The 7,204-nt window shown below is 55.4% G+C and overlaps 1 protein-coding gene across 3 annotated transcripts in view; it reads left to right on the top strand.

Moving 5' to 3' along the window:
* The first annotated feature begins 808 nt into the window (after positions 1-808).
* Positions 809-7,204, top strand: part of Sgta (small glutamine-rich tetratricopeptide repeat (TPR)-containing, alpha) — a 26,773-nt gene continuing 20,377 nt past the window's right edge. Inside the window, exon 1 of one of the 3 annotated variants that reach the window (XM_005405832.2) lies at positions 809-917. The gene's annotated coding sequence lies outside the window, so the exon portion shown is untranslated. Of the gene's footprint in view, positions 918-983; positions 1,006-6,943; positions 6,964-7,204 lie in introns of those variants that run through there. The other 2 variants (XM_005405830.2, XM_005405831.2) reach the window with 2 other exon arrangements.

Below are 7,204 nucleotides of genomic sequence, written 5' to 3'. Positions count from 1 at the left end.
AAGCATGAGGTCGTGAGTTCGATTCCCAGTACAAACCAGTACAAAAAAAAAAAAAAAAAATTAGAATAAATACTGTTTGCCACAAAGTGAACTTTCTTTTCCTTTTTTTTTGTTTTTGTGTGTGTGTGCCCGAAATTGAATTGAACCCAGAACCTTGAGCTTGCCAGGCAGGCGCTGTGCCCCTGAGCTATATCCCTGGCCCAGAAATTTCTTGTTACTTTATGTGATGGTTTAACCCTTCTACTCCAACACAAAGTAATGAGAGTAGTTTGCTGCTCTTTATGTTTGTTTTTTTTTTTTCGGTACCGGGAACCGAACTCACGACCTTTATGCTTGCCAGGCAGGCGCTGTGCCGCTGAGCTAAATCCCCAGCCCCGGCTCTTTATGTTTGATTTGCCATAAATTTTTGCTAAATATTAGCCAACTGCTGTATATAAACGTCAGTTTTACATTTTACGGGTTGAATTAATGCATTTGCGAGTGGATGGACGGGTGGGTGCATAAATGAACAAAGATATTAAGTGGGTAACAGCTACTCCTGCTAATGGAGTGCCTGTGACACTCCACAACCCAGGTACCCAGACTCAGGCAGGCCACTTGGCCATCTGTATACCACGTGGTGATTCAGCCGACCAGCTGGAGTCCACCACTGTCCCACCATGCACTGCTCCATGAACCCTAATCTCCGGCCTCTATCAGGTGGCAGAGGTCAGTTGCCTCAACAACCAGTTTGTTCCCGCCTCTAAATGCGTCACTTCCTCCCATGCGCGGGTCGGTCATGGATGCGCCTGCGCAGAACAAAAACAAACCGGAGTGGGCTCTTTCTGCGCAAGCGTCGCGGCCGAGGAGGCGGAGCCGAGCGGCGCCGCGGTGCGCAGGCGCAGCCGTCGGTGGGTCGGGACTCTGTCGCCTGAGAGGTGAGTGGGGGGCTCCGCGCCTAGCAGAGTGGGCCTGGGATCAACGGATCAGAGCTTACGGTTCTCAGGAGTCCGTAAAAGGAAATAGGTGTGGAGCTGGAGTCGTTGCGCCCTTGGCGGTCCTGTGAGTGGGCGGTGCGAAGGGGAAACTGAGGCAGGGAGGCGTCGGGCCGTCTAGCGCGGGTTCTGGTTTCCCTCCCCTGGGTTCAAACGCTAACAATGGTAGTTCGCGTGTGGGTGACAAGGACCACAGGTGGTAAAAGCACCCGGCGCGTAGCTGCCGTCGTTCATCGGAGCTTGCTGGAACCACGGTCCCTTGGACCCGGGGACCGGGCTTGTCCCGGCGCCCGCGCAGTGCCGCCTCTCCCGGTGCCCTTGGCCGGCCTCCTGTCTGCTCAGAGCCCCGTTTCTCCTCTAGAACGGGTGTATCAGTCCTTCCCTGGGCGTAGGAGCCTACAGCGCCGAGCGCACAGTGGGAAGCCCAAAGGCTTAGCCGTTGACAGTCTTAGTTCAGTTTTCGGGCTTTGTGCATGTGGTGCCGGAGGTGGGGGAGAGTGGGGTGAGGACCGGCTCGAGCGGGCTTGACAGCCGAGTACGCTTGAGCGAGTCCCTTCCGTTCCCCGAGCGCTCCTTTTCTGCACCCTGAAAGAGGAGATATAAAGGTCTGTGCCTTGCGGGGTCTCTGCGAAGTTAATGCCCCCGACGTGTTCATTTCTGAGGTGCTTGGAGTTAGCTAAGTGCGTGCTGGAGACTGGGTATTTTTGCTAGAAGAGGCAGCGGAAGATGGTCTGAATCCCGTAGGCTGAGTAGCGTTCCTGTCTTTGTTTCTATGTCTGATTATTTGTTTTGTCTGCCTTCTCCCTAGACCAGTGTGCTTCTCAATCAAGGGCAGTTTTGTCCCCCAGGGAACACTGGGTGATCCTTGGGGCCGCCTGTGGTTTTCCCAGCCGAAGGTGGTGCAGGTGGGAGCCAGGGACGCTGCTTTGTACCCTGTAGTGTCCAGCACGGCCCACCCAGAGGAGAGACCTGTATTTATTACTGGAAACAGATCGCAAATCAAGCGCACTCCCTGCTCCCAGAGACAGCAGAACACACTCCTACTAGGGCACACTAGTGACCAGGGTCTCTGCTTTTGAAACTGGCCAGTGTGTCCCTGCCTACTCAGTGTATGGATGTCACTGTGGCCAGCTTCTTAGGGCCTCAGCAGGGCAGATGACCGTTAGTTGCAATATGCAGTCCCTTGACCCAATGGGTCTCAGCCAGGGGTGCCCCCAGAGGAGACAGGGTGTTGTCTGGGGACATTTGGAGTTGTCTCAAATAGGCAAGGGGTGCTCTTTACTCAGAATGTGGGGCTAGGGGCACTGCAGTGCCCAGGGCTCCCCCCTCAGCAATCCATGGGGCATGTTATTAACGCTGCTGTGAAAAATCACGGTGTAGAGCAGTGATCCTTCGCTGTGATCACTGAGAGGGGTGTGAAATTGTGTGTGCTTGGTTTGTGTGTGTGTGTGTGTGTGTGTGTGTGTGTGTGTGTAGGACCTTGTGCTTGCCAGGCAGGCACTTGTGCCACTGCAGGCTTCTATATCCCTGGCCCTGTGTGCTTGATTTTTGTGGGGTGAGGAGGACATATTGGGAGCCAAGTGTGGTAACTCACACCTCTCATCTCAGCACTCTGGGAGGCTGAGGCAGGAGGATCACAAGTTACAGCCCCTCCTGGGCAACTTAGTAACTTAGAGCCTGTCCAAAATAAACAATAAAAAAGGACTGGGCATGGAGTTCAGTGCAAAGGCCCTGGGTTCAATCCCCAATCGTAGTGGGGACAGACACAGTGGGGTTGAGGTTCTGGAATGCAACTGCTTGGAGTAGAAGCACCTGCTTTGAACATCGTGGCTGTGGCATAGCATGGTCTGCAATGTCTCCATAATGTTCAGTTCTTGTGAAGAAGAGGCGTAGTCCCATCAGGTAGCAGAGGTGAGCAGAGCACCCAGCGCAGTGGCAGCCATTCTGGGCGGGAGGTGGGAGGGAGCCCAGCCAGGCCCAGAAGGTTCCCACGTGTCTGCAGCCAGGTGTGAACTGGGAGGTCTGTGGTGTGCAGAGCCAAAGGAATTGCACATTCTGGGAACACCGTGACGATCCCTGCAGTGCTTCGTCTCCCGTGCAACAGGTCACTGGGTGCCTGGAAAGCCTGAGCCGAGGTCCTTTCTGCAGGCTTCCTAGAAGTTGGAGTGGCTCCCAGCAAGGTCACGCTCTGCTAGGGTCAGAGGCTCCTCTGGAGCTGCAGTCTGCATGACTCAGGGCTGAGGTCTGTGCCAGCACCTGGCGCCTGCCCCTGGGTGGAAGGAATAGGAGGTAGTGCGGGATGGGCTGTTTATGTCTGGTACTGAGGAGGAAACCGAGAGCCAAGGAGAAGCCCTCTCCCCAGGGAGCTCAATCCAAATTTGCCCACAGGCCAGTGTCTCCCCAGGAGGCCCTCAAGAAGCGGAAGTGGGCCAGAGCCTGAGTTGGTAGAAGACCTGAGAAGAGGCCTCATTATAAACACCAGGCTGGGCTAGGAGTGGGCGCTGGGGTCTGCAGGACGGAGATGTGCTCCCCAGCTGAGGCAGGCTTGCGTTTGGTGGAGCACAGAGGGTTTGGAGTGGGACCCGCCCCAGCCAGGAGCTGACCCAGAGGTTGAGGGCTTCCCCAAGGTGGCAGGGAACAGAGGGTGGGTTTGGGTTTTGTTTTTTTCAGTACTAGGGGCTGAGCCCGGGCTCTGCACTAAGCTACATCCCAGCTCTTTTTTTTTTTTTTTTGGTCTTTTTTTGAGACAAGGTGTTGCTATGCAGTCAGACTGGCCTTGAGCTCACTTTGTAGCCCAGGCTGGTCTTGAACTCACAGTAATCCTCCTGCCTCAGCTTCCCAGTGCTGGAATTACAGGCATGCGATACCACGCCCGGCCATCCAGCCCTTTTTTTATTTTTTTATTTTGAGGTGAGGTTTTGCTAAGTTATAATCCTCCTGCCCAGCCACAGTGACATCTTGGTGGCATTTCAGAATAAAACAGGCTGCAGTGTGGGGCGTGTACAGGGACCTAGTTAGAATCTGAGGATCCCAAGGTGAGGGTAGGGGGAGCAGCGCCCCTGCCTTCCTGGGCCTGCTGCCTGTGAGGGGGCCTACGGGGTAGGATGGAGGGTAGTGGCGCACGCACAGGACTGGGTCTTGTCTCACTGGGGTGCCAGGTGTTGAGACCACTGCGTTTTATTTTATTTTTAAAATATTTATTTATTTATTTAGGTACCGGGAACGGAACTTAGGACCTTGTGCTTGCCAGGCAGGTGCTGTGCAACTGAGCTACATCCCCGACCTGAGCGCTGCATTTTAGCAGGGGGACCATTTTTCCTAAATGATCAGCCCTAGGTAGCGGGTGGGTGTTGCATTGTGTTTGGGTTTCAGGCTAGAATGAAAGGGGCTCTGAAGCCACCCAGGGGGAGATGGCCCAGGTCCTCAGCCAGCCCCCCAGGCCAGTGACCATCGTCTCCCGTGTGCACCCTTTGCCTGGTGGGCCCGGCCTCGGTCGGCGGTGGGCCCCCACACTAACAAAGCTCTCGCTGTTCCCAGAGAAGCCGCCTTGAGAACTTTGTCCCATGGCCAAAACCCTACAAGTCGTGATTGTTCCGAGGATGGGGTACCCGTGGTGGAGGGAGGCCTGTGGGCGTGGGCTTTTGGGCTGGCCTTCTGCAGGGGAGGAAACTTGTGGGCCTGAGTAGCCAGGCTTGGATTCCACTTGAGAGAGTGTGTTTACTGTCCCTTTGGAGAGAGGGACGGGGCAGCAGGTTTGGTGGCCCGGTACTAACCTGGGGTACGCGGGTCCCCACTGTGAGTCCCAGTCGGAGACCTGGCACGCTCAGCAAATGGAAGATTTTCTCCAAGTTCCCATTTGAAAGTTGCTTGGCCACTCAAGCCTACCCTGCCCTGACCTAGGACGATGTTTTCCTACTTGGTGTCTATCAGCAATTCTACAACCGAGGACAACGTGGCTGTGACACTGGGGAGCTCGTGGCTCGCAGTGGGTGGTGGCTGGGATGCTGCTCAGCCCCTGCAGTGCCCAGGGCGCTCCCACAGCCCGCCCATCCCGTGTGCGCCGCACCTGGGGACCCTCTCTCAGTTGTTTGGAACAAAATTGCGTTCACTCCCCACTCCCAGCAGACAGCGAAACACATCCTGAGGGGCTGCAGTGTGACTGGGGGAGCTGGATTCCGAGACTGGCCCCGCTGTCCCTCCCCACTCACTGTGTGAATCTCACTGTGGGCAGCGTCCTAGGACCTCAGCAGGGCAGGTGATCACAGGACCCTGGAGCGCTCTGGGTCCCTGGGAGATCTCATCTTTGATGACTGTGCCCCCAGGGGACACTGGGTAGAGGCCTGGGTGCTGTAGCTGGCCTCTGTGCCCAGGGCTGATGAGCCAGAGTTACCCAGCTTACAGGGCGGAGAAGCCCTCAAGGGTACCCACGCTGCAGAAGAAGAAGAAAGCCAGGGCGTGGGCCGGGGCTCAGGTGTACGTAATGCCCGGCTGATGTCTGCTCCCAGGTCTTCGCGGGGCTGAGACCCAGGGGAGCCTGACGCCAGGCTCTTGTGCCCCTGGAAGTCCCATCACTGTAAATGGGGCTTGGGAGGCTCCAGGTGGCCTTGCTTGAGCCAGGAGCCCATCTATCACTCACCCGACCTCCGCAGCCAGAGGTGTGTGCGTGACCAGTGCCATGCTGGAGTTGGCAACGTGGTTCCCCAGAGTCACAAGGGTTGCGTCACAGGCCAGGCTGTAAACACCTCAGGCTTCTCGAGCTGTGGATCTCCTTCACCGTGGCTCTGCCCTGCCCCAGCACAGCCAGTGCGCCAATAAAACTTAAAGAGCGGGCGGTCAGCATGGTTTCCCTTGCCCAGGAAACAAGAAAAGGGGACATAGCAGGGCACCGTGCCTGCCCCCAGCCTGGCTGTCCTTCCAGAGGGAGGGCTTGAAGTGTTGGGAGCAGTGTGTACCAAAGGCCCTGAGCAGCGGGAACGGGGCAGGAGATGAGGGGAAAGCTGCAAGGGAGCGGGCTCCTGCTTTTAGGTTTTTTGTTGTTGAGGTGTGTGTATTTGTATACTGGGGTTGAACCCGAGGCCTTGGCGCTGTACATCCCCAGCCCTTTTACAATTTTAAGACAGAGTCTCTCTGAGTTGCCCAGGCTGGCTCCAACTTTTGATTCTCCTGCCTCAGCCTCCCAGAGCGCTGGGATCACAGGTGCACACCACCCCACCCAGCTCCACTTCCAGTGTTCTAAACCCTCCCCAACCCTGGGTAGAGGTGTGGTCGCATCCTCACAGCTCCGTGTAGGTCAGAGGAAAGCCCAGATGTCTGTATCAGTGCCCCTGGAGGGAGAGTAGGTCCCCCCCAACCCAGACACAGGCAAAGCTCTACGTGAGAGGGCCAGTCCTGGGTCATGAAGACGAATATCCTCTTCGACGGTGTGCTCGCCAGCTGCCTGTGCCCGTCACTCCTGGTGCGGGTTCTGTGTCTCAGCCTTGTAGGTTTGTGGTAGGATTTTGCCAGGGCCGGCGTCTGTGGCCCGCTGTTGAGCTTTGTTTCCAGTCTTGTGTAGGAAGTCCGGTGTGGCTGACCTTGTTGTGGAATTGTGTGAAGGCAACCTCTTCAGCGATGCAGAGGCCACCCTGAGCTCAACCCTGGTTTACTCTGCGGCATGCAAGAGTCAAGGTCTAGGATCAACCGAGCCCTGTTGCACATGCTGGTTACCCCAGCATTCTGGGAGGCTGAGGCAGGAAGATCACGGGTTCAAGTTTAGTCTGGGCGACTTAATAACTTAGTGAGCCCCTGCCTCGAAATAGAAAAATTTTATTTAATAGAAAAATAGAAAGGGGCTGGGGCTAGAGCTCAATGGGAAGGCCCTGTGTTCGTTCCCCAATACTGCCCCTGTTCCCCGAAAAAGGTAGAGATCACAGGTTATGTGGAGAAGGACATTCTTTGATTAGAATGCATTGAGACACAATGATTTCTGTTAAGAGTTTCTTAAGATAAGGTAAGACTTCATTATACAGCCTGGATTAACCTTGAGTTACGGTCCTCCTGTCTCAGTTCCTGAGTGCTGGGATTACAAGCGTGCGCCACCATGCCCAGCACAATTTTACTTGTTATGAAATATGAGCTTCAGCATCTTGACCATTCCTGAGTGTGTGGTTCAGCACCTTTAGCACGTCCACATTTCAGTCCAGTTGTCAGCATGTTCTACTCTTGAACTTTTGCTTTTTTTTTTTTTTTTT

Source organism: Chinchilla lanigera, unplaced genomic scaffold (assembly GCF_000276665.1).
Source record: "Chinchilla lanigera isolate Chin_1 unplaced genomic scaffold, ChiLan1.0 scaffold00094, whole genome shotgun sequence".
NCBI classification, from domain to species: Eukaryota; Metazoa; Chordata; class Mammalia; order Rodentia; family Chinchillidae; genus Chinchilla; species Chinchilla lanigera.
Note: the sequence above shows the minus strand (reverse complement) of the source record. Positions and strands in the feature narration are given on the sequence as shown.